Source organism: Mobula hypostoma, chromosome 3 (genome assembly GCF_963921235.1).
Source record: "Mobula hypostoma chromosome 3, sMobHyp1.1, whole genome shotgun sequence".
Lineage (NCBI taxonomy): Eukaryota > Metazoa > Chordata > Chondrichthyes > Myliobatiformes > Myliobatidae > Mobula > Mobula hypostoma.
The window spans coordinates 14,630,106-14,657,130 of record NC_086099.1 but is presented as its reverse complement, the minus strand read 5'-3'; the positions used below and the strand labels follow the sequence as shown (position 1 = coordinate 14,657,130).

The following is a 27,025-nucleotide window of genomic DNA, read 5'->3' as shown; positions in this document are numbered from 1 at the left end:
AGTGAGAGGAATACATTTTTAGATTTGCCAAGACAACGTAAAAAATACAGACAGTTTATCTGTATCTTTCAGATTGACTCGGCAATCTAAAAAATACAGATAAAGCCAAACTAGCAATAGGTGCTAATGATTTTAAATATGGTGAAGTTAGCCCAGAAGATCATTTTAGAACAAGTGTGCTCTGAATGCCTACAAACTTTTGCCTTGATGTCACAATATTTCAAAATACAATGAAGGGGTTGCAAGGAAAGTTATCTGGGAGAGTAAATATGAACCCCAAACCTTCCTCTGTTATTTGTTTGCTCATTACAAGTGCTGATAAGTACTGCGCTCGTTATCTGAATGCACTATGTTTCTTTCACCAGGAATTGCAAGCTGTTTTTTTTTTGTTTTCAACCCTTGCCTTTTACATTTTATACTAAGGTCTGAAAGACTATGTACTTATAATTTTTCATTTGAAGCTCATGATTATTTATAATTTGTGATATCTAATCAAAATGGGTGCAAATATCATTAACACAAGAGATTCTACAGATGCTGGAAATCCAGAGCAACACGTACAAAATGCTGAAGGAACTCAGCATCTATGGAAAGGAATTAACATAGACATTTTGGGCAAAGGGTCTTGGCCTAAAATGTCGACTCTTTATTCCTTCCCATAGATGCTGTCTGACCTGCTGAGTTCCTCCAGCATTTTGTACATGTTACACAAAACCATACAACATCATATTCAAATTTTAAAATTATATGAAGTGTCTTAACTCTGCAATGGATGGTCCAAATCGTGGCTACTAAAGGAGGGGGGTTGGGCATGGGGCTAGCAAATACATCCCGTAAAAACCCAGTGCTACAGAAACTCTGAAGATCTCATCCTTTGGAGAGGAAGGAAAGGGAGGCCCAGGGTAGAGGGCTCTTGTGAGCTGCTGTTGGCGGCCTATGCCCCAGTAGAAGTGCTGGTCTTAAGTAAGTAAGTTCTTAAATGGTCTTGATTCACTTTGAGAATAAGATTCTTTTTTTCCAAATACAACCGTTTCTTACTTGCTTAATCATCAGAAATACAACTGGGATATTGGACTGATTCTATTATTTTTTAACTATAAGCTAGGGTTCAAAGTCCCTTATTTGACAATTTGTCCTCGTGCTAATCAGTAATACAAACAGAAGTTAGCCAAGGTAACATTACTCATGGTTCTGCCAGGTCTCAGCCTAGTACACTTTCCCCTTGCTTCCCTTCTCATTAATTTTCTCCCCAACTGCTCAGTAGCTTGCTCTGGACAGTACTTTCTTGATCGACCTTCCGAGCAGAAAAAGTACTTTCTGTGATGGATTCTCGCCTTGGGTCAGAGGACCAGAAGTTCATCTAATGTACGAGGAGCATTTGATGGCTCTGGGCCTGTACCCGCTGGAGTTTAGAAGAATAAAGGGGTGATCTTATTGAAATCTATCTAATATTGGAAGGCTTTGATAGAGTGGATGTGGAGAGGTTATTTCCAATTGTGAGTGTGTTTAGGACTGGGGGCACAGCCTTAGAACAGAAGGACGTTACTCTAGAACAGGCCAGAGGGGACAGCCTCTGAGTAAAAGGACATCCCTTTAGCCAGAGGGTGGTGAATCTGTGGAATTCTTTGCCACTGATGGCTGTGGAGGCCAAGTCATTGGGTATATTTAAAGCGGGGTTGATAGGTTCTTGATTAGTAAAGGTGTCAAACGTTATGGGGAGAAGGCAGGAGAATGGGTTTGAGAGGGATATTAAATCAATTATGATCCAATGTTAGAGCAATGATGTCCTTTAGGGCAATGATCTTTATATCAATGATGTTAAACATACTATATAAGAGTGTCTGCAAGATGTACTCTGCTTCTGAAATCCAGTTTAATGACATGTAGATATGAATATAATTACAAAATAAATTTCTTGGCAATGTTCACCTTCACCTTCAGTGTGGATCTTGGTTATCTGAGGAAAAGAGATTTTAAAGATCAAAACTTCAGACCTGCTACAGATCCCATGGTCTATAAGACAACAGTATGCTTCTGAGCTCTGAACCATGTGCAGGAGGTGTGGAGGACCACAAGACACTGGAACGATACCACTGACGTTGTCTCTGTAAAGTCCTCCTCCAAATCCGCTGAAAGATTAAACAAGTCAGAGGTATTTTTTGACATGGAGAGTGGTGGGTACCAGGAATGCACTGCCAGAGGTGGGGGTAGAGGCTGATACAATAGTCACGTTAAAGAGACTCTTGGATAGGTACATAGATGAAATAAAAATGGACGGTTAGGGGCTGCGTAGAGTGGTGGGTTGGAGATGCGTCTCTACCAAAGGAGGTGTAAGGCGCTCCTTCCCTCCACTAGCCTGCAGGTCACTCTTGGGAAAGATGTAGCACCTGCTTAGTCCCCTGATCAGGGTCACATGAAGCCATGGGAACAGGTGGTGAATGGTTGTATATCACATGTCCTGTTTATGCCACCACTGACGTCAGACAGAGAATCTCCGAAGAGTATTAAATGTGACTGGGGTCACCCGCCTTGTAAATTCACAGACCAGAAGAAGGCAATGGAAAACAACTTCTGTAGAAAAACTTGTCAAGAACAATCATGGCAAGACCATGATGGCCCACATCATAGGACACAGTATGTAAGGATTGATGGGCTGTGTAAGTGGGAAGGGTTCGGTTGATCGTGAAGCAGGTTTATTTAGGTTGGCAAACCATTGTGGGCTAAAGGGCCCGTACTGTGATGAACGGTCCTAAGTCAGTACCAGTGCCTCTCTGGGGACAACTATCTCTGCATTGGTGGCCTTGTTGCATGCAGTCATGGTCCAACTACATCGATGCCTTGGCTAAGAAAGCTCACCAGTGCCTCTACTTCCTCATGAGCATGAAGAAATTTGGCATGTCCCTAATGGCCCACACCAGTTTTCATTAGTATTAGTGCGAGCGCTCAGTTTGAATATGGTGTTCTACTAGGGATTGTTCACTGGACATTTTCAAAACGTGACGTCTCAAAAAGGCCACAAGACCATGGGCCTATTGAGTCTGTTCTGCCATTTCATCATGGCTGATCCATCTCCTTCTCAGCTCCAATCTCCTATCTCCTCCCTGTAACCCTTCATGCTCTGACTAATCAAGAATCTGTCAACCTCTGCCTTAAATACACCCAATGATTTGGCCCCCACAGCCGCCTGTGGCAATCAATTCCACCGATTCACCACTCTCTGGCCAAAGAATTCATCCTCATCTCCACTCTTTATTCTGAGGCAGTGTGCAGAGGTGGGATCCATCATTAAGGACTCCCATCACCCAGGGCATGCACTCTTCTCAATGAGGAGCAGGTACAGGAACAGTCAGTTTTAGAAACAGCTTCTTCTCCACTACCATCAGATTTCTGAATGGACAATGAACCTATATACAAGACCTCACTATTTGCTCTCCACTTGAACCACGTACTTCATATACTTCCCGTTGTAATTTATAGTTCTTTAATTTATGTATTGCAATGTACTACTGCTGCTAAACAACAGATTTCATGACATATGCTTGTGATATTAAACCAGCAAACATGAGGAAATCTGCAGGTGCTGGAATCTTAAGCAACACACATCAAAGTTGCCGGTGAACGCAGCAGGCCAGGCAGCATCTCTAGGAAGAGGTACAGTCGACGTTTCAGGCCGAGACCCTTCGTCAGGACTAACTGAAAGAAGAGATAGTAAGAGATTTGAAAGTGGGAGGGGGAGGGGGAGATCCAAAATGATAGGAGAAGACAGAAGTGGGAGGGATGGAGCCAAGAGCTGGACAGGTGATTGGCAAAAGGGATATGAGAGGATCATGGGACAGGAGGTCTGGGGAGAAAGAAAAGAGGGAGGGGGCAAAAAACCCGAGGATGGGCAAGGGATATAGTGAGGGGGACAGAGGGAGAAAAAGGAGAGAGGGAGAGAAAAAGAATGTGTGTATATAAATAAATAACGGATGGGGTATGAGGGGGAGGTGGGGCATTAGCAGAAGTTAAAGAAGTCAGTGTTCATGCCATCAGGTTGGAGGCTGCCCAGATGGAATATAAGGTGTTGTTCCTCCAACCTGAGTGTGGCTTCATCTTTACAGTAGAGGAGGCCGTGGATAGACATACCAGAATGGGAATGGGATGTGGAATTAAAATGTGTGGCCACTGGGAGATGCTGCTTTCTCTGGCGGACAGAGCGTAGGTGTTCAGCGATTCTGATTAAACCAGATTCTGATTCTGATGGGTCCTCCGATGGCTATAATGGCTGATCTGGGATCCACATTTCTTTTTTTTTTGAGTCCATGATGTTAGGGTGGATTTCCTTAATGCAGAAGGCCTGTACGTGATTTTGTTCAATGTGGGAGGCTGATACTTGGGCAGTCACCATGCAGATCTTGTCAGGTCGTAGTCAGGGTCCAGTGATATGGAATGTAAGATGACTGGGGACTCTTCACAGCTGCAGGCTTCCTCTGTCTTCACTGCTGTTGTGATGTGTCGTTATCTACCGCCAACTTCACTGTTAAGGTCTTAGTTTGTCTGGAACCTTTCCCTTGACCTTACTGCCATGGGTGACCCTACAGGAGCACAATTGAGAACATCCTGACTGGCTGCATCACTGCCTGGTATGGGAACTGTATCTCCCTTAATCGCAGGACTCTGCAGAGAGTAGTGCAGACAGCCCAGTGCATCTGTAGTTGTGAACTTCCCATGATTCAGGACACTACAAAGACAGGTGTATAAAAAGGGCCCAGAGGAGCTTTGGGGACTTAAGCCTTCCCAGCCACAACCTATTCCAGCTGCTACCATCCGGGAAATGGTACTGCAGCATAAGAGCCAGGACCAACAGGCTCTGGGACAGCTTCTTCCACCAGGCCATCAGACTGATGAACTCATGCTGACTTGAGTGTACTCTGTATTATATTGACAGTTCTATTTATTATAAATTACTATGATTGCACATTGCACATTTAGATGGAGACGTAACATGAAGATTTTTACTCCTCATGTATGTGAAGGATATAAGAAATCAAAGTCAGTCCAATTCAATTCAATAGCAGGAGCTAAGCGCCAGGTGGCTAAAATCCAGATGGCATTGCTCTCGAGATCTCAGGAAGTAACAAGCCTCCCCGTCACAATAAGGTGACGAATCTCAGAGAAGAGTTTTTATTAATGTATCGTAGAAAATATCCCCTCTAGATGCTTCAGAGCGCGGTATGGCAACTGCTTTGCCTGTGACCCCAAGAAACTGTGGAGAGCTGTGGACGCAGCTCAGCACATCGTAGAAAGCAACCTCCCCTCCATGGACTCTGTCTACAAGCCCTGCTGCCTCAGTAAAGCAACCAATGGAATCAAAGACTCTACCCACCTTGGATATTTTCTCTTCTGCCTCTTCCCATCACAAGAGTTCATAATCAGGTTTATTACCACTGACATTCAGTATGTTATGGACCAGCAGGCTCAAGGAAAGCTTCTCAGCCACTATTATAAGACTATTGAATGGTTCCCTCGTACAATAAGATGGAGTCGACCTCCAGTCTGCTTTGTTAGGATCTTTCACCTTACTGTCTTTCCTGCTCTGCACTTTCTCTATAACTGTAACACTTCGTTCTGAATTATTGTATTCCCTTCTACTTCCTCATTGGACTGTGTAATGAATTCACTATACAAATGCCATGTAAGGAAAAAAAAACAAAAGCTCGAGATTCTGCAGATGCTGGAAATTCAGATCAACACACACAAAATGCTCGAAGTGTTGGCTCGAAGCTTTGTCTGGTGGCCTGGGATAGATCAGCCAATTGAGCACCTTGCCATGCACTGTTCAAGGTGCCACCATGTGCCAAAGATGCCAACAAAAGTACCTCTCCATCCCTGGGAATGGCCTGCATTGCCCTGGCAGAGGATTCATGCGGATTTTTCCAGACCATTCATGGGCACAAATCTTTTGGTAGTGGTGGATGCTGCTACAAGGAGGCCGGAAGTGTTCCCAATAGCCGACACTACTGCCTCGCACACCATTAATGTGTTGAGAAGCCTCTTGTTAAGGCCTGGTGTTCCAGGACACTTAGTCAGTGACATTCGACCACAGTTTGTTACTGAACAGTTTAAATCATTCCTGAAAATGAATGGGGTAACACATATTACATCTGAACTGTACCATCAAGCTACAAATGGCTTGGCAGAAAGAATTTTCTAAAGAGTCTAAGGAATGTACTGTGATCAAAGTCAGCAGAACATACTACACTTACACTGAATTAGAAGCTTACCAATTTTCTCCTTACATATCACAATGCAGTGCACTCCACAGCCAATAACACACCAGCTATGCTGTTCCTCGGTGGTGCCTTGCACTCATGCTTGGATCTCCTCAAACCCAGTCTTAGAAAAAGTATGAAGGACAAACAACTGAGGCAAATTGAGGGCTCCTTAAATAAGGCGCTCTGATGTTTCACTTCTGGACAAGCAGTTCTAGTGAGGGACTACAAAGGAGACCAAACGTGGGTACTCGGAAAGATTAAGGACAGAACTGGACCACAGTGGAGATTGCGTCTGATATCACCTGGAGGCGACACGTTGATCGTTTGAGGAGAGCAGAGCCAATAGTTAGAGAAGAAAGGTGTCCAGAGCTCTTAGAACCACTTCCTGCAGTCCCAGAGTCGTCTCCTATAACCACCAGGAAGGAAACCCCAGAACCTGAGATTGTTTCACAGCCAGCAGTCTCGCCTGTCAAGCAGAGTGATCCCCCTTATCATGAAAGATGTTATCCCATAAGAGTAAAAAATCCTCCACAGTGGCTATGTTTTCAGGCCTGAATGGAGCAAATTAGAATTTACTATACTGTGGATATCTACAGTGCCTCTAAAAAGTATTCACCCCCCCACCGCCAAGCAGTCTTCATCTTTTATTGTTTTACAACATTAGATCACTTTATAGAGATCTGTTTTCACTTTGACACAAGAGTATTTTTCTGTTGATCAATGTCTTTCAAAAAAGCTAAATTAAATCCATTGTGATTCAATGTTGTAAAACAATGAAACATGAAAACTTCCAAGAGGGGTGAATACTTTTTATAGGCACTGTATATAGTGATTGTATTATATAAAAAACTGATATGTATGTATGAACAATTTACTTTTAACATTGACGTGTGTGTGTGTGTGTATATACCAAAGTCCAGAGAAAATTTATTATTGAAGTATGTATATGTCACCATATACTATCTTGAGATGCATTTGCTTGTGGGTATTCATAGCAGAGTGCCGGCCGGTGTGTGATGTCACCTGCACCGGACTTCGCGATGAGTGATCCCATGTTCAAATCCGCTGGCTCCTTGCATGGTTTCCATCTGTGTTGGGCTGAATGTCGAGCTAGCCACTCAGCCTCGTAAAAACAGACAAAAATGCTTAAGAAACTTTAAGGTTGCTGCCCGATGTGTCACAAGGTGCAGAAAAGAACATCAACAATTCACAGTAGAACAATGAAATACAATAGAATCAATGTAAAACTACACACTCACAAAGACTGACAAACAAGTGTGCAAAAGAAGGCAAATTGTGCAAATGCAAAACAAATCAATAATAATAATTAATTATACTGAGAACTTGAGTTGTAGAGTCCTTGAAAGTGAGTCCATATGTTGTAGAATCAGTTCAGTGTTGAGGTGAGTGAAGTTATCCACTCTGGTTCAGGAGCCTGATGGTTGTAGGGGAATAATTGTTCCTGAACCTGGTGGTGTGGGACCTGAGGCTCCTGTACCTTCTTCCTGATGGCAGCAGCAAGAAGAGAGCATGGTCTGGATAGTGGGGGTCCTTGATGATGCATACTGCTTTTCTGCAATAGGGTTTCTTGTAGATGTGTTCAAAGGTAGGGAGGGCTTTTCCTTTGTTAGACAGGGCTATATCCATTACTTTTTATAGGTTTTTTCCATTCTTTTCCATTGAAGATTTCCCACTTATTCATCAGAAAAGGTAAACAGGCAACTTAATGTTGTTGGAACAAAGGTTTGTTTTCAGTGAGATATTACCTTTGTAAGTATTTATGTAAAACAGAAAAATCTGTGCCCAGAAAAGAACAGAGTCCAACTGGATTAGTGTAAGCAATGCCAAAGATAATGAAATGTTTGCTCAAACTGGGATTTAAAAACAAATCCATTAATTGGAAAAGTAATGCCTAGAGGTTACAAGAGGGAAAGTCATGTTCATGTGAAAAGGTTGAAAGGGTAATATCACTGAAGAGATAAGACCATAAGACATTGGAGCAGAATTAGGCCATTTGGCCCATCGAGTCTGCTCTGCCATTCAATCATGGCTGATCTTTTTTTCCCCTCCTCAGCCTTCTCCCCATAACCTTTGATGCCGTGTCCAATCAAGCTCTGCCTTAAATATACCCAACAACCTGTGGTACAAATTCCACAAATTCACCACCCTCTGGCTAAAGAAATTTCTCTGCATGTATGTTTTAAATGGACACCCCTCTATCCTGAGGCTGTGCCCTCTTGTCCTAGACTCCCCCACCATGGGGAACATCCTTTCCACATCTACGCTGTCTAGGTCTTTCAATATTCGAAAACTTTCAGTGAGGTTCCCCCCCACCATCCTTCTAAATTCCAGCAAATACCCACACAGAGCCATCAAACATTCCTCATATGATAACTCTTTCATTCCCTGAATCATCCTTGTGAACCGCCTCTGGACCCTCTCCAATGCCAGCACATCTTTTCTCAGATGAGGAGCCCAAACCTGTTCACAATACCCAAAGTGAGGCCTCAACCTCAGATGTATAGAATACCCACAATGTTCAGTAGAACATTAGCAACAAGAGCAACAGCAAAACAAGACCCTTCCCCACATCCACTTCGGACTCTCAGAGTCGCATCATCAGGCTGCCAACTTCTTCCTGACTTGCAGAGTCCGGACCAGCCACCAACTTTGGTCTTTGATCTTTGGTGGTACATTGTAAACAGATGATCAACCAAGTGGAAAAGTGTGTATGGAACTGGAGGAGATAGCAGAGGTACTTAGTGAGTACTTTGCTTCAGTATTCACTACGGAAAAGGATCTTGGCAATTGTAGGGATGACTTGCAGCGGACTGAAAAGCTTGAGCATGTAGATATTAAGAAAGAGGATGTGCTGGAGTTTTTGGAAAGCATCAAGTTGGATAAGTCAGCGGGACTGGACGAGATGTGCCCCAGGCTACTGTGAGAGGCGAGGGGATTGCTGAGCCTCTGGTGATGATCTTTGCATCATCAATGGGGACAGGAGAGGTTCCGGAGGATTAGAGAATTGCGGATGTTGTTCTATTATTCAAGAAAGGGAGTAGAAGTAGCCCAGGAAATTACAGACCAGTGAGTCTTACTTCAGTGGTTGGTAAGCTGATGGAGAAGATACTGAGAGGCAGGATTTATGAACATTTGGAGAGGCATAATATGATTAGGAATAGTCAGCCAGGCTTTGTGAAAAGCAGGTCATGCCTTACGAGCCTGATTGAATTTTTTGAGGATGTGGCTAAACTCATTGATGATGGTAGAGCAGTAGATGCAGTGTATATGGATTTCAGCAAAGCATTTGACAAGGTACCCCATGCAAGGCTTATTGAGAAAGTAAGGAGACATGGGATCCAAGGGGAAATTGCTTTCTGGATCCAAAACTGGCTTGCTCACAGAAGGCAAAGAGTGGTTGTAGACAGGTCATATTCTGCATGGAGGTCGGTGACTAGTGGTGTGCTTCAGGGATCTGTTCTGGGACGTCTTCTCTTCGTGATTTTTATAAATGACCTGGATGAGGAAGTGGAGGGATGGGTTAGTAAGTTTGCTGATGACACAAACGTTGGAGATGTTGTGGATAGTGTGGAGGGCTGTCAGAGGTTACAGCGGGACATTGATAGGATGCAAAAATGGGCTGAGAAGTGGCAGATGGAGTTCAACCCAGGTAAGTGTGAGGTGGTTAATTTTGGTAGGTCAAATATGATGACAGAATATAGTATTAATGGTAAGACTCCTGGCAGTGTGGAGGATCAGAGGGATCTTGGGGTCCGAGTCTATAGGACACTCAAGGGTGCTGCGCAGGTTGACTCTGTGGTTAAGAAAGCATACGGTGTATTGGCCTTCGTCAATCGTGGGATTGGGTTTAGGAGCTGAGAGGTTATGTTGCAGCTATATAGGACCCTAGTCAGACCACACTTGGAGTACTCTGCTCAGTTCAGGTCGCCTCACTATAGGAAAGATGTAGAAACCATAGAAAGGGTGCAGAGAAGATTTACAAGGATGCTGCCTGGATTGGGGAGTATGCCTTATGAGAATAGGTTGTGAACTCGGCCTTTTTTCCTTGGAGTGACGGAGGATGAGAGGTGACCTGATAGAGGTGTATAAGATGATGAGAGGCATTGATTGTGTGGATAGTAAGGGGCTCTTTCCCAGGGCTGAAATGGTTAGCATGAGAGGGCACAGGTTTAAGGTGCTTGAAAGTAGGTACAAAGGAGATGTCAAGGGTAAGTTTTTTATGCAGAGAGTGGTGAGTGCATGGTATGGGCTGCCGGCTACAGTGGTGGAGGCGGATATGATAGGGTCTTTTAAGAGACTCCTGGACAAGTGCATGGAGCTCAGGAAAATAGACGGCTGTGGGTAACCCTAGGTAATTTCTAAGGTAAGGACATGTTCGGCACAGCTTTGTGGGCCAAAGGGCCTGTATTGTGCTGTAGGTTTTCTATGTTTCTATGATATGGGTCAGAACAATTTAGGGGACAAGTCTGGAGACAGGACAGCAAGATGGCTACCAAATAGGGGAAAAAAACAATAGAAATTAAAGACTTAATTATTAGGAAGTGGAAGTGATGTACTGTGACAATCAACAAGACTATAATGGTTCATTATTTATGTTCTTGCATCCTGTAACCAAAGTATAAGTTGAAAATTTACAGAATGTATTACTTTGGGTGTGGTTAACAAGGAGAAGGATCATGATCATGTACCTTGGTAAATCCTGTAGAATGGATAGCTTCAAAATTTGAAGTTCAAAGGTCTTTAGTATTTGGCCAGGTACCCCGATTGGGGCAGATGCTTTCTGTGGGTTCACCCTCCTGAAGGATGTTCTCACATTGTCCATAGAGACTGAAGTCACAGCTTTTCCTCTGGATAAGAGAATTCTGAAGACCCAATTGAAATATGAAAGATTATGACAAACATAAGAAAATCTGCAGATGCAAGAGATCCAGAGCAGAAAATCTGCTGGTGCTGATGAAGGATCTCAGCCCAAAATGTCAACTGTTTACACTTTTCCTTAGATTCTGCCTGGCCTGCTGAGTTTCTCCAGCATTTTGTGAGTGTTGCTCTGGAAGATTATGGACATGTTTTGTAAAGTAGGCATTCAAAACATTTTTATTGTAGGCAAGTCTGATGTTTGAGACCACATGTATAAAATCATGGCCAATAACTCCAGCCGGAGATTTCTTTCCCCATATTCATAATAAAGCCAGATAACCCAATGATGGAATAAGGAAGAGGCAGGTGCATATCAGATGGGATAGATGGAAATATGAGAATGGAGCTACTGGGTCAAAGGACTCATTTGTGTGTTTTGTATTGTAGTCCAAAGGTGATCTCCATATTCAGGATCTCTTTGTGAGAGGTTGGTAAATTGGCTTACGTTAAATTTTTTGGAACAGAAATGGAGGTTGTGCATTGTGACCAACGATGACAGGACAAGAAAAGGAATGTAGAATCTATCATAAATTAAATCATTAAAAGCTGAAATTGTAGTACGGAATGGATATGTGATCTGTTACAAGAACCAAAGCACTGGGGATATGTAAATAGTTTTCAGATGTTCACTGGTGTGTTTTATAATATTTTGCATTTTACTTCGATTCCTGTTTTAGTCAATATACACTCAGTGGCCACTTTATTAGGTACACCTGTACATCTGCTTGTTAATGCAGTTATCCAATCAGCCAATCATATGGCAGCAACTCAGTGCATAGGAGCATACAGACATGGTCAAGAGTTTCAGTTATTGTTTAGACCAAACATCAGAATGGGGAAGAAATGTGATCTAAATGACTTTGACTGTGGAATGATTGTTTATGGTGGGCATGGTGGTTTGATTATCTCCAAAACTACTAATCTCTGGGAATTTCCACGCACAACAATCTCTAGGGTTTACAGAGAATGGTGCGCTAAACAAAAACCATCCAGTGACAGCAGTCCTGGGGGAGAAATACACCTTGTTATTGAGAGAGTTCCGAGAAGAATGACCAGACTGGTTCAAGCTGACAGGAAGGCAACAGTAACTCAAATAACCACGTGTTACAGCAGTGGATTGCAGAAGAGCATCTCTGAATGCACAACATGTCGATGTAAAGTGGATGGGCTACAGCAGTAGAGGACCACGGACATTCACTCAGTGGCCACTTTATTAGGTACAGGAGGCATCTGGTAAATTGGCCAGTGAGTGTATTTGATTGGATCTACATGGGGCTTGAAAATTCCTTGACATTCATATATTTGAACTGGAAAGAATATTTATCTATGATCACCGAACATGTTTCTTTATCATGGATTAGCTTGTTGGACAGGAAGTAAAGCCTTTATGACTTAAGATAAGAGAAATTCTTCAATTAATTGAGTTCAATTTTTTTAATAAATTTTCTTTGAACTATGAAGAAACAGAAAGTGCTTAACAATGTGGTGAATTGCTTAACATTAGTTTGCTCATTATAACCACTTATTAAAGTTTTGTTAATTATTTTCAAGAAACTTGATAGATAGTTTTACTTAATTAGTGTTGGGCACATGGCCAAGTGGTTAAGGCGTTCGTCTAGTTACATCAAGGTCGCTAGTTCGAGTCTCAGCTGTGGCTGTGTTGTTTGTGCCCTTGAGCAAACCACTTAATCACACATTGCTCTAGTCTGTACGAGGAGTGGCGCCCCACACAGACTTCCAATCTGCGCCTTGTAAGGCATGAAAATGGCCGACGCAGGCTCATCACGGTCTGAGTTGACGTTCCCTCCCTCCCTTTACTTAATTAGCTTTATTTGTCACATGTCCAGTAAATCAAAACGTAGTGAAGAGCATTGTTTGTGGCAATGACCAACACAGTGCAGAGCTCTATGGGGCAGTTCACAAATATCATCAGGATTCTGGTGCCATGTTAGCATGCCCACAACTTAATAACCCTAAACCATCTGTCTTTGGACTGTGGGATGAGCACCCGAAGGAAACACAGTGTCACAAGTGGAAAGTGTAAATTTCTTACAGACAATGATAGGAATAGAACCCTGATCGCTGGTGCTGAAAAGTGTTAAACCAGTGTTTCCCAAATGTTTTTAGCCCAACGCCCCCCTAAAGCACTTTCATATTTGCCAACACTCCCATAGTGTAAAAATGTGTCTACCAGATGGTAACATGAGAAAGATGATTCTGCTTTAAAATTTTATTTGCCTTTAAACCTAGCTTACCCAGTACGTGTGCACTGTACAGATGCTTCACTATCAATGTGATCCTTCAGCTTGATGGTTTTTAGCAAGACTTGAAATATCTGGTTCAAATTGTGACAGAAAAAGCCTTAAGACCCCACGCATAACAATGTCCAAGCATTTTCTCTTTTTGAGAGTATGTGGTTGACCGCACTGAAGCCTTGTTCAACAAGCTAGGTGGATAGAAATGCAATGAAGTGCAGTTTGGCTTTTCTCCAAAGACCAGGAAACTTCCTATGACAGTGTAGCCACACACCACAAAAACCAACAGTTTTTTGCTTCTTCATCATTCTGAATTTTGATAGTTTCTTCTTGCAAGCTTTCCTCCTGTTCTTCCACCTTGCAAAGAAATGGGTTAATTACCCAGTCTGGAATTTCAAGATCATTCATATCCTTGAATCGATTTTGAAAATCCTTATTCAGTGACTGCAGGTGTAAGCAGTACTCTCACAAATCACTGTTTGTGAAAGAGAGTGCCATACTTTCCATGCATGGAAACTGTTAGAGCATTCTTCTCCTAATGCTTGCTTGTATATTTCCAGTTTCCTGAGGAAGGTGGACAGTGCACTTTTTGCCTGGATTGAATTAAAATTCTCACCCTGCAGTTTCATATTTAGAATGTTCATTTTGTCATTCAGATCAGCTAGAAATGCCACGCCGGCAACGGTGGTGGAGGTGGATACGATAGGGTCTTTTAAGAGACTTTTAGATAGGTACATGGAGCTTAGTGAAATAGAGGGCTACAGGTAAGCCTAGTAATTTCTAAGGTAGGGACATGTTCAGCACAACTCTGTGGGCCGAAGGGCCTGTATTGTGCTGTAGGTTTTCTATGTTTCTATGTAAATTACAGATCAACAGTGAATAAAAAGATCATCCTCCCTATGATCTTCATTCCCATAATTCACTAATCACATATATTTAACATTTTTACCTTGTCGTGGTTTGGAGACGTGTGTGCCTCAATGACCCGGAGAGCTATGTTGGCTGGAATCAGGGCTTTATGCTTTGGCTCTTAGTTGGATCACCCATGCCAAACAAGTCAAAAAGTAGCACAGACTAGGAGTGGTCTACCAGTCCTTCAGGTTGGGAGTTCAGCTCAGCCCTGACTGGTAAAACAGAATTGTTATGGAAACAGCGATGAAGAATCCTTCTATATCTGAGTGTGCTGATATTTCTGAGTCTCCACCTGGGACTTGCTTGATGGTGAAATGACTGAGAAGAAGCTGCTGTCACAATGAAGGAAGCTGCTGTCACAATGAAGGAAGCCCTGAACGCCGCCAGAGATGGAGAACCTTCATTGCTGTCCTAAACGCCAGAGGCAGAACAGGCAGTAATTACACTGACTGAAGCTGAGTCAATGGTTTAAATTTTCTGGCAAAAACAGTATTCGATGTTTCACTCAATATGGTTAATTTTAGTTTAACAGCTTGCTCTCCATATTGTTCTGCCCAAGCTTGCGTATCTAGACAGCTAGAACACAACGTTCATGGTTGACCCTGTCCTACAGAGGCCTTACTCACTCAATTGTAGTTTAATGGTGATATGGAAATTACAAGCAACAACTTGATATTTTAAACGTTCATGCTTTAGAATTAGGCCATTTGGCCCATCGAGACTATTTCACCATTCTATCATGACTGATCAACTTTCCCTCTCAGTTCCAATCTCCTGCCTTCTTCTCGTGATCCTTCATGGCCTGACTAATCAAGAATCTGTCAACCTCTGCCTTAAATATACCCAATGACTTGGCCTTCATAGCCACCTGTGGCAACAAATTCCATAGATTCACCACCCTCTGGCTAAAGAAATTCTTCCTCATCTCTGTTCTAAAAGGACTCCCCGCTATTCTGAGGCTGTGCCCTCTGATCCTAGACTCCCCCTCCATAGGAAACATCCACTCTATCGAGACCTTTCTACATTCGATAGGTCTCAATGAGATGCCCCCTCATTCTTCCACGTTCCAGTGAGTACAGGCACAGAGCCATCAATTGGTCCTCAGATAGTAACCCTTTCGTTCCTGGAATCTTTCTTGTGAACCTCCTCTGAACCCTCTCCAGTATTTGAGTTCCTCCAACATCTTGCAGGTGTTGCTTATTCAGCATGTAGAAACTGATACAGGATGTAATGTTGAGGCTTTATAAAGCACTGGTGAGACCTCAGTTAGAGTATTGTGAGTAGTTTAGAGCCCCTTATCTTAGAAAGGATGTGCTGACATTGGAAAAGGTTGACATGAAAGAAGAAGGCAGGAGATTGGGGCTGAGAGTGAAAGTGGATCAACCATGAGGAAATGTCAGAGCAGACTTAATGGGCCAAATGGCCTAATTCTGCTCCTGGTCTTATGGTTTTAATTTACTTTGATTCCAAAGAACTAATATTTAAAATGTCAAGTTGTCACTTGTGACTTCCACATCACCATTAAACTAAAATTATCAATATTGAATGAAGCACCGAATACCGTGTTTTGCCAGAAAATTAAACCTTTGACCGAGCTTCAGTCTGTGTACTTGCTGCCTGTTCCACTGCTGACGTTTAGGGCAGCAACCAAGGTCCACAATTTCCGGAGGTGTTTGGGTCTTCCTTCGTCACGTCAGTAGTTTCCTCTCAGTTTTTGCCACTGTCAGTCATGCAAGTTCCAGGTGGAGACTCAGGAATACCTTTGCACACAAATGTAGAAGGATTCTTCTTTGCTATTTTTGTAACAATTTTGTTTTGCCAGTCAGAGTTGTTAGCCCTGAGCTGAACCCCCCAACCTGGAGAACTGGTAGGCCACTCTTAGTCTGTCTACACCTTGACTTGTTTGACATGGGTGACCGTACCAAGAACCAAAGCATAAAGCCCTGACTCCAGCCAACGTAGCTGTCTGGGTCATTGAGACACCCAAGTCACCAAACCCATGGCGAGGTTATGATTCTCTTGGAGGTTCAGGCTGCGTATATAATGGTTAATTATGATATCGGAGTGGAAAGGAAAACTGCAGAATGAATCATGGATGAACTGTCTAATATTGTCTATTCTGATAGAGGAATATAGAAATATTTGTTTAGAATGAAATACACTTGGGATAATTTACAAAATGGAAAGGGCAGAGAGTATCGTATCAGAAGCAGTATGGTAGTATAGTGGGTTGTTTAATATTATACAGTGCCGGGAGTGGGGTTCAAATCCCATCGTTGTCTGCAGGAAATTTATGGTTGCCACTTGTGACACTGTGTCTCCTCCGGACGCTGCAGTATCATCCCACTGTTCAAAGTCAGGTGGCTTAGGGTTAGTAAGTTGTGCCGGAAGCATGGTGATACTGGTGCACTGCCCCAGTACACCCTTGAACTGTGTTGGTCATTGACACAAACAGTGCTTTCCACTGCATTTCGATGTACATGTGACAAATAAAGCTAATCTAAGCAAAACAATCTGTCAAGTTTGTTGAAAGTAACTAATAAATCTTAAATAAGTCATTTTAATGAGTAAACTAATGTTAAGCAGTTCACCACATCATTAAACACTTTCCGTTTCCTCATAGTTCAAAGAAATTTTATAAAGAAAATTGAACTCAATTAATTAAAGAATTTCTTTTATCTTGTATCATAAAGGCTTTACTTCCTGTGCAACAGGCTAATCCATGATAATGAAACATATGGTCTTGTTCAGTGATCATAGATAAATATTCTTTTCAGAGCAAGTGTATGGATGCCCAGGAATTTTCAATCCAATCCAATACATTTGGTGGCCTATTTATTAGGTACCTCCTGTACCTAATAAAGTGGCCACTGAGTGAACGTTTGTGGTCTTCTGCTGCTGTAGCCCATCCACTTCACATCAATTGGTGCATTTAGAGATGCTCATCTGCAAACCACTGTTGTGACACGTGGTTTCTTGAGTTACTGTTGCCTTCCTGTCAGCTTGAACCAGTCCGCCCATTCTTCTCAGACCTCTGTCATTAACAAAGCATTTTTCCCCTCAGAACGGTGACTCAATGGTTGTTTTTTCCCCTTGTTTTTTGCTCCATTCCCTGTAAGCCAGAGACAGTTGTGCATGAAAATGCCAGGAGATTAGCAGTTTTTATGATAATCAAACCATCCCATTTGCCGCTGACAATCATTCCCCAGTCAAAGACACTTATCATATTTCATCTCCATTCTGATATTTGGTCTAACAACTGAACCTCTTGACCATGTCTGCATGCTTTTATGCATTGAGTTGCTGCCACATGATTGGTTGATTAGATAATTGCATTAACAAGCAGGTGTGCCTAATAAAGTGGCCACTGAGTGTATATCAACCAAAACAGGAATCGAAGTAAAATGCAAAATATCATAAAACACATCAGTAAGCATCAGAAAACCATTTACATATCCCCAGTGCTTTGGTTCTTGTAACAGATCACATACCGATTGGCTACTACAATTTCAGCTTTTAATGATTTAATTTATGACAGATTCTACATTCCTTTACTTGTCCTGTCAATGTCAGACACAATGAACAATCTCCCTTCCTGTTCCTAAAAAATTAACGGAAGCCAACTTACCAACCTCTCACAAAGAGATCCTGAATATGGAGATCACCTTTGGACAATGGTACAAAGCATACAAATGGGTCCTTTGACCCAGTAGCTCCATTCTCATATATCCATCTATCCCATCTATATATCCACCTGCCTCTTCCTTATTCCATCATTGGGTTATCTGGCTTTATTAAGAATATGAGGAAAGAAATCTCCGGCTGGAGTTATTGGCCATGATTTTATGCATGTGGTCTCAAACATCAGACTTGCCTACAATAAAAATGTTTTACATGCCTACTTTACAAAACACTTCCATAATCTTTCAGAGCAACACACACAAAATGCTGGAGGAACTCAGCAGGCCAGGTAGCATCACTGGAAAAGAGTAAACAGTTGACATTTTGGGCAGAGACCCTTCATCAGCACCAGCAGATTTTCTGCTTTGGATTTCTGGCATAATATGGCATATTTGCCATAATCTTTCAGATTTCAATCAGGTCTTCAGAATTCTCTTATCCAGAGGAAAAGCTGTGACTTCAGTCTCTATGGACAATGTGAGAACATCCTTCAGGAGGGTGAACCCACAGAAAGCATCCGGCCCAAATGGGGTACCTGGCCACACACTGAAGACCTTTGAACTTCAAATTTTGAAGCTGACCATTCTATGGGATTTATCAAGCTATATGATCATGATCCTTCTCCTTGTTAACCACACCCAACAAAGTAATGCATTCTGTAAATTTTAAACTTATACTTTGGTTACAGGGTGCAGGAACATAAATAATAGATCATTATAGTCTTGTTGATTTTTACAGTACATCACTTCCACTTCCTAATATTTACAAGTCTTTAATTTCTATTGTTTTTTTCATTTGGTAGCCATCTTGCAGTCCTGCCTCCAGATTTGTCCCCTAAATTGTTCTGACTCCGATCATCTGTTTACAATGTAGCACCACAGAGTTGTTGGCAGGTCCGGGTCAGGGACTGGAGGCTTGAGACCTGATGTCTGCGAGTCTGAGGAGGCTGTGGGGAGGGGCCTTGATTTGCTGCTGTTGACTTGCTTTGTTCTACTGTTGCTCTTGTTGCTTGTGTTTTGCTGAGCATTGTGGGCATTCTATATGTGGGCTGCCCCAGAACATCCTTGGCGCTGTTGGTTGTTAATGCAAATGACACATTTCACTGTATGTTTCGATGTACACATGGTAAATAAATCTGAATCTGATGTGAATAAGCACCTTATTGAAGGTTTTTTTTAGAAATATCTGTACATCTCCTTGGTGATATTACACCTTCTATTTCACATGAACATAGCCTTTCCTCTTGTAATCTGGGCATTGCATTTCTAATTAATGGATTTGTTTTTAATTACCAGTTTGAGCAAACTTCCTACTATCTTTGCCATTGCTTTCATTAATCCCGTTGGTCTCTGTTTTTATTCTGGACACTTTTTTTGTTTTACATAAATACAACGGTAATATCACATTGAAACAAACCTTTGTTCCACCATTATGACGGGTTGCATCTGAACCCAAGGCGCACCAATATTCTCATGGGCAGGTTTGTTAGAGTTGTTGGAGAGGGTTTAAGCTAATCTAACAGGGCAGTGGGAATCGTAGTGAAGGGACTCAGGTTAGGACAATGGCAAAAAACCAAAGATAGTGTGCATTCAGATAGTCAGGAAGGGCAGGTAGATGATAAAACATAATTGCAGACAGCAGGGTGAATATCAGACCATTAGGGATGCAGAATCAAAAAGGGTAGCAAATACAGTACTCAAAATGTTATATCTTAATGCACGGAGTATAAGGTAGATGATCTTGTTGCACAGATTACAGATATTACAGGTATGATATTGTCCACCATTACTTAATCGTGGCTGAAGGATGGTTGTAGTTGGGAGCTGGATGTCCAAGGTTACACTTTGTATTGGAGGGATAGGAAGGTGGGCAGAGGAGGAGGCATGGCTCTGCTGGTAAAGAATGGCATCAAATCATTAGAAAGTTGTGACATAAGATCAGAAAATGTTGAAACCTTGTGGATTGGGTTAAGAAACTGCAAGGGTAAAAGGACTCTGATGGCAGTTATATACAGGCCTTCTAAAAGTAGCTGGGATGTGGGCCACAGATTACAATAGGGAAATTGAAATGGCACGTCAAGTGGGCAATGTTATGATAGTCTTAATAGATTTCAACATACAGGTGGATTGGGAATATCAAGTTGGAAATAGATCTCAAAAGAGTGAGTTTGTTGAATGCCTAAGAGATGACTTTTTAGAGCAGTTTGTCATTGCGCCTACTAAGAGATCAACTATACTGGATTGGGTGTTATGTAATGAACTGGAGGTGATTATGGAGCTTAAGGTAAAAGAATTCTTAGGAGGCAGTGATCACAATATGGTTGAGTTCAACCTGAAATTTGATAGGGAGAAAGTAAAGTCTGATGTAGCAGTATTTCAGTGGAGTAAAGGCAATTACAGTGGTATGAGAGAGGAGTTAGTCAAAATAAATTGGAAGGAGCTGCTGGCAGGGATGACAGCAGAGCAATAACGGTGTGAGTTTCTGGGAAAAATGAAGAAGGAGCAGGATAGATGTATTCAAAAAAACAAAGAAATACTCAAATGGCAAAAAAATACAACTGTGGCTGACAAGGGAAGTCAAAGCTAATGTAAAAGCAAAGGAGGGCATACAACAAAGCAAAAACTTGTGGGAAGATGGAGGATTGGAAAGCTTTTAAAACCCAACAGAGAGCAGCTAAAAGAATTATTGAGAGGGAAAAGATGGAATATGAAAGCAATCTAGCAAATAACATCAACATGGATAGTAAAACCTTTTACAAGTATCAAAAAAAAATAGAAGAGATAGGAGTGGCTATAGGACCACTAGAAAATGAGGCAGGAGAAGTAATAACAGGGGCTAAGGAGCTGGCAGATGAATATTTTGCATCAGTCTTCACCGTGGAAGACACTAGCGGAATGCCAGATATTGAAGTGTGAGAGGGAAGAGAAGTTGGTGCAGTTACAAGGGAGAAAGTGCTCCAAAAACTGAAAGACCTAAGGGTACATAAGTCACTCGGACCAGCTGAACTACACCCTAGGGTTCTGAAAGACGTTAACGGTTGAGATTGTGGAGGAAATTGTAATGATCTTTCAAAAATCGTTGGACTCTGGCATGGTGCCAGAGGACTGGAAAATTGCAAATGTCACTCCACTCTTCAAGAAAGGAGGAAGGCAGAAGAAAGGAAATTATAGACCAGTAAGCCTGAACTCAGTGGTTGGGAAGATGTTGGAGTCAATTGTTAAGGATGAGGTTATGGAATACTTGGAGACATAGGACAAGATAGGACAAAGTCAGCATGGTATCCTTAAGGGAACATCTTACCTGACAAACCTGTTGGAATTCTTTGAGGAGATTACACGTAGGATAGATAAAAGTGATGCAGTGGATGTTGCATATTTGGACTTTCAAAAGGCCTTTAACAAGGTCTGCGTGAGGCTGCTTACCAAGTTAAGAGCCCATGGTATTACAGGAAAGTTGCTGGCATGTTTAGAGCATTGGCTGATTGGTAGGAGGCAGCGAGTGTAAAAAAAAGGATCTTTTACTGGTTGGCTGCCAGTGACTGGTGGTGTTCCACAGGGGTCGGTGTTGGGACCGCTTCTTTATATGCTGTATCTCAATGATTTCGATGATGGAATAGATAGTCTCAAAGCTCTCCATTTCTTTTTGGATTCCAGACCCAACTCTGTCTAGTGGAATTGGTCCTTACTCTTAATAATTTCTCCTTTGGCTCCTCCCACTTCCTTCAAACTAAGGGTGTAGCCATGGGCACCCATATGGGTCCCAACTATGCCTGCCTTCTTATTGGCTTTGTGGAACAGTCCATGTTCCAACCCTATACTGGTATCAGTCCCCCACTTTTCCTTCGCTGCATCGACGACTGCATTGGCGCTGCTTCCTGCATGCATGCTGAGCTCGTTGACTTCATCAACTTTGCCTCCAACTTTCATCCTGCCCTCAAATTTATCTGGTCCATTTCCGCCACCTCCCTCCCCTTTCTAGATCTTTCTGTCTCTGTCTCTGGAGACAGCTTATCTACTGATGTCTACTATAAGCCCACGGACTCTCACAGCTACGTGGACTATTCCTCTTCCCACCCTGTTACTTGTAAAAATGCCATCCCCTTCTCTCAATTCCTCCGTCTCCTTGCATCTGCTCTCAGAATGAGACTTTTCATTCCAGGACGAAGGAGATATCTTCGTTTTTTAAAGAAAGGGCTTCCCTTCCACCATCATCAACTCTGCCCTCAAACGCATCTCTCTCATTTCACGCACATCTGCTCTCACTCCATCCTCCTGCCACCCCACTAGGGATAGGGTTCCTCGTCCTCACCTACCACCACACCAGCCTCCGTGTCCAACATATAATTCTCCGTAACTTCTGCCATCTCCAGTGGGATCCCACCACCAAGCACAACCTTCCATCCCCCCCCTTTCTGCTTTTTGCAGGGATTGCTCCCCACGCGACTCCCTTGGCCATTCGTTCCCCCCCCCAACCCAATCTCCCTCCTGGCACTTTTCCTTGCAAGCTGAACAAGTGCTACACCTGTCCTTACACTTCCTCCCTCACCACCATTCAGGACCCCAAACAGTCGTTCCAGGTGAGGCGACACTTCACCTGTGAGTCGGCTGGGGTGATATACTGTGTCCGGTGCTCCCGGTGTGGCCTTCTATATATTGGTGAGACCTGACGCAGATTGGGAGACCGCTTCGCTGAACACCTACGCTCTGTCTGCCAGAGGAAGCAGGATCTCCCAGTGGTCACACATTTTAATTCCACGTCCCATTCCCATTCTGATATGTCAATCCATGGCGAGATGAAGCCACACCCAGGTTGGAGGAACAACACCTTGTATTCCGTCTGGGTAGCCTCCAACCTGATGGCAAGAATGTTGATTTCTCTAACTTCTATTAATGCCCCTCCTCCCCTTCTTACACCGTTCCTTTTGCCTGTTCTCCATCTTCCTCTGGGGCTCCCCTCACCCTTGCTTTCTCTCTCCGTCCCATGATCCTCCCCCTTCTCCAGCCTTGTATCCCTTTTGCCCATCAACTTCCCAGCTCTTGGCTTCATCCCTCCCCCTCCTGTCTTCTCCTATCATTTCGGGTCTCCCCCTTACCCTCCCACTTTTAAATCTCTTACTATCTCTTTTTTCCGTTAGTCCCGACGAAGGGTCTCGGCCCGAAACGTCGACTGTGCTTCTTCCTATAGATGCTGCCTGGCCTGCTACGTTCCATCAGCATTTTGTGTGTGTTGTTAGATGGCTTTGTTGCCAGGTTTGCAGATAATATGAAAATTGGTGGAGGGGCAGGTAGTGTTGAGGAAACAGGTAGGATGCAGAAGGATTTAGACAGATTAGGAGAATGGGCAAGGGAGTGGCAAATGATATAGAATGTTGGAAAATGCATGATCATGCACTTTGATAGTAGAAATAGATGTGCAGACTATTTTCTAAACAGGGAGAAAATCCAAAAATCTGAGATGCAAGGAGACTTGGGGGTCCTTGTGCAGAACACCCTAAAAGTTAACTTGCAGGATAAGTCAGTGGTGAGGAAAGCAAATGCCTTGTTAGCATTCATTTCAAGAGGTCTAGAATACAAGAGCAGGGATGTGATGCTGAGGCTTTATAAGGCACGGGTGAGGCCTCACCTTGAGTATTGTGAACAGTTTTAGGCCCCTCATCTTAGAAAAGATGTGCTGGCATTGGAGAGGGTTCAGAGGAGGTTCACACGGATGATTCCAGGAATGAAAGGATTATCATACAAACAATGTATGATAGCTCTGGGTCTGTACTCACTGGAATTTAGAAGGATGAGGGGCGATCTTAATGAAACCTTTCAAATGTTGAAAGGCCTAGACAGAGTAGATGTGGAAAAGATGTATCCCATCGTGGGGGAGTCAAGGACAAGTGTGCACAGCCTCAGGATAGACGGGCGTCCATTTAAAACAGAGATGTGGAGAAATTTCTTTTGCCAGGGGGTGGCGAATATGTGGAAGTTATTACCACAGGCAGCTGTGGAGGCCAAGTCATTGGATGTATTTAAGACAGAGCTTGATAACTTCTTGATTGGACACAGCATCAGAGGTTACGGGGAGATAGCTAGGGTGTGGGACTGAGGAGGGGATAAAAGTATCAGGTATTATTGAATGGCAGAGCAGACTCGATGGGCGAAATGGCCTAATTCTGCTCCTTGGTCTTGTGATCTTGTGGTCTATAGTATAAAGTCGGATGGTCACCTTCTGTAATGAATGAGCGGAAAGTCTTCAACAGAATGGAATGAATAGTCGAGGAAAAGAAATGGATGTGGCCCAGTCCATCACAGGAAAAGCCCTCCCCAGCATTGAGCATATCTACATGAAACACTGTCGCAGAAAAGCAGCATCCATCATCAAGGACCCCCACCATTCAGGCCATGATCTCTTCTTGCTGCTGCCATCAGGAAGGAGGTTCATAACCTCAGGAACCTCACCACCAGGTTCAGGAGCAGTTATTACCCCTCAACCATCAAGCTCTTGAATCAGAGGGGCAACTTCACCCACCTCAACACTGTACTGTTCTCACAACCTACGGATTTACTTTCAAAGTCTTTACAACTCATGTTCCCTGTATTATTTGTATTTATTTATTTATTATTATTATTACTATTATTCTCTGTATTTGCACAGTTTGTCTTTTGCACATTGGTTGTTTGTCAGTCTTTGTGTGTAGTTTTTCATTGATTCTATTGTATTTCATGGTTTGTCTGTGAATACCTGCAAGAAAATGAATCTCTGGGTAGTACAGAGTCATAGAGAAGCACAGCACAAAAACAGGCCTTTTGGCCCATCTAGTCCATGCCAAAACCATTTAAAATGACTTCTCCCATTGACCTGCACCAGGACCTTTGCCCTCCACACCCGATCCATCCGTGTACCTAGCGAAACTTCTTGTCAACTTGTGCTGGCTCATTTCACAATCTCTCAAACCTCTGAGTGAAGAAGTTTCCCTTCATGTTCTCCTTAAACTTTTTAATTTTCACCCTTAACCAATGATTTCTGGTTGTAGTCTCACCCAACCTCAGTGGAAAAAGCCTGCTTGCCTTTACCCTATCTATACCGCTCATGATTTTGTTTTTTTCTATCAAATCTCCTCTCAATCTTCTACCTTCTGAAGAATACAGTCCTAACCTATCCAATCTTATAACTCAGGTCCTCCAGACTCAGCAACATCCTTGTAAATTTTCTCTGCACTGTTTCAACCTCATTTACATCTTTCCTGTAGAGAGATGACCAAAACTGCACACGATACTCCAAATTAGGCGTCAACAACGTCTTATGCAACTTCAACGTAACATCCCATCTCCTGTACTCAATACATTGATTTATGGAGGACAATGTAAGAAAAGCTTTCTTTATGGCCCTATCTACCTGTGATGCCTCTTTCAATGAATTACAGACCAGTATTCCCAGATCCCTTTGTTCTACACACTCCTCAGTGCCCTACCATTCACTGTGTAAGACCTACCCTGGTTGGCCCTACTGAAGTACACTACCTCGCACTGATCTGAATCAAATTCCATCTGCCATTTTACAGCCCGTTTTTCCATCTGATGCAGATCCATCTGCAAGCCATCGTAGCCTTCCTCACTGTCCACTACACTCCTAATCTTGGTGTCATCTGCAAATCTGCTGATCCAATTAACAACATTACCATCTAGATCATTGATATAGATGACAAACAACAAAGAACCCAGCACTGATCTCTATGGCACACCACCAGTCACAGGCCTCCAGTCAGAGAGGCAGCCCTCTACTACCACTCTCTGGCTTCTTCCACAAAGCCAATGTCTAATCCAATTTACTACCGCATCTGAATGCTGAGCGACTGAACCGTCTTGACCAACCTCCCATGCAAGACCTTGACAAATGCCTTACTGAAATCCATGTGGACAACATCCCTTGCCTTGCCTTCATTGACTTTCCTGGTAAGTTCTTCAAAAAACTCTAAGATTGGTTAGACATGACCTACCACATACAAAGCCATGCTGACTGTACATAATCAGTCCATGTCTATCCAAATACTTATATATCCAGTCCCTTAGAATACCTTCCAATAACTTTCCCATTACTGATGTCTGACTTGCTGGCCAATAGTTTCCTGGTTTCTGTTTAGAGCTTTTTTTAAATAGTGGAACTAATTGGCTATATTCCAATTCTCTGGTTCGTCCCTTGGTAGGTATATGGTGACGTATACATACTTTGATAATAAATTTACTTTGAGCTTTGATGTTTGAAGAAAAACAGGACACTGTCAATTCATTTATCAGAATTCTGTATCTCTCCCAACAGGTACTGCCTGGAAATTTATTCCTCTCTCCCTTCCTCCATTCCGTACTTTGACCCCCCCCCCCTTACCTCTTCTCCTCACCTGCCTATCATCTCCCCCTTCCCTTTCTCCCATAGCTCGCTCTCCTCTCCTATCATATTCCTTATTCTTCAACCCCTTACATATTCTATCTGTTACCTCCCAGCTTCTCACTTCATCTCCCCTCTCTCACCCACTTGACTTCACCTTTCACCTGCCAGCTTGTACTCCTTCCCCTTCCCTCACCTCCTTCTGTCTTCCTTGTCCTTCCTTTCCAGTCCTGATGAAAGGTCTCGGCCTGAAACATTGACTATTCATTTCCATAGATGCTGCCTGATCTGCTGAGCTCCTGCCTCATTTTGTGGCTATTAATTCAGTATTTTGTGCTTTTAAAAATGTTCTTGGATTACAGTTGTTAAGTTTTGTGGCATTGCTTAAATGTGTCATGTGATTCCTCTTTCTCTTTTAGAAGCAAGGCAGCTGGAGTGCCAGTGACCTGGGTTCAATTCTGTAAGGAGCTTGTATGTTCTCTCCGAAACCGCGTAGGTTTCCTCCGGGTGCTCCAGTTTTCTCCCACGTCCCAAAGATGTACAGGTTAGGAATTTAATTGGTCACATGGGTATAACTGGTGGCACGGGTTTGGTGGGCTGAAAGGGGATGTTATCGTG

General features: G+C 42.8%; 1 protein-coding gene across 4 annotated transcripts in view; it reads left to right on the top strand.

Moving 5' to 3' along the window:
• LOC134343865 (uncharacterized) overlaps nt 1-27,025 on the top strand; it is a 99,808-nt gene that overhangs the window by 10,509 nt on the left and 62,274 nt on the right. For all 4 annotated transcript variants that reach the window (XR_010017333.1, XR_010017334.1, XR_010017335.1 and 1 more), the window contains exon 2: nt 26,827-26,951. The gene's annotated coding sequence lies outside the window, so the exon portion shown is untranslated. The remainder of the gene's footprint in view (nt 1-26,826; nt 26,952-27,025) is intronic.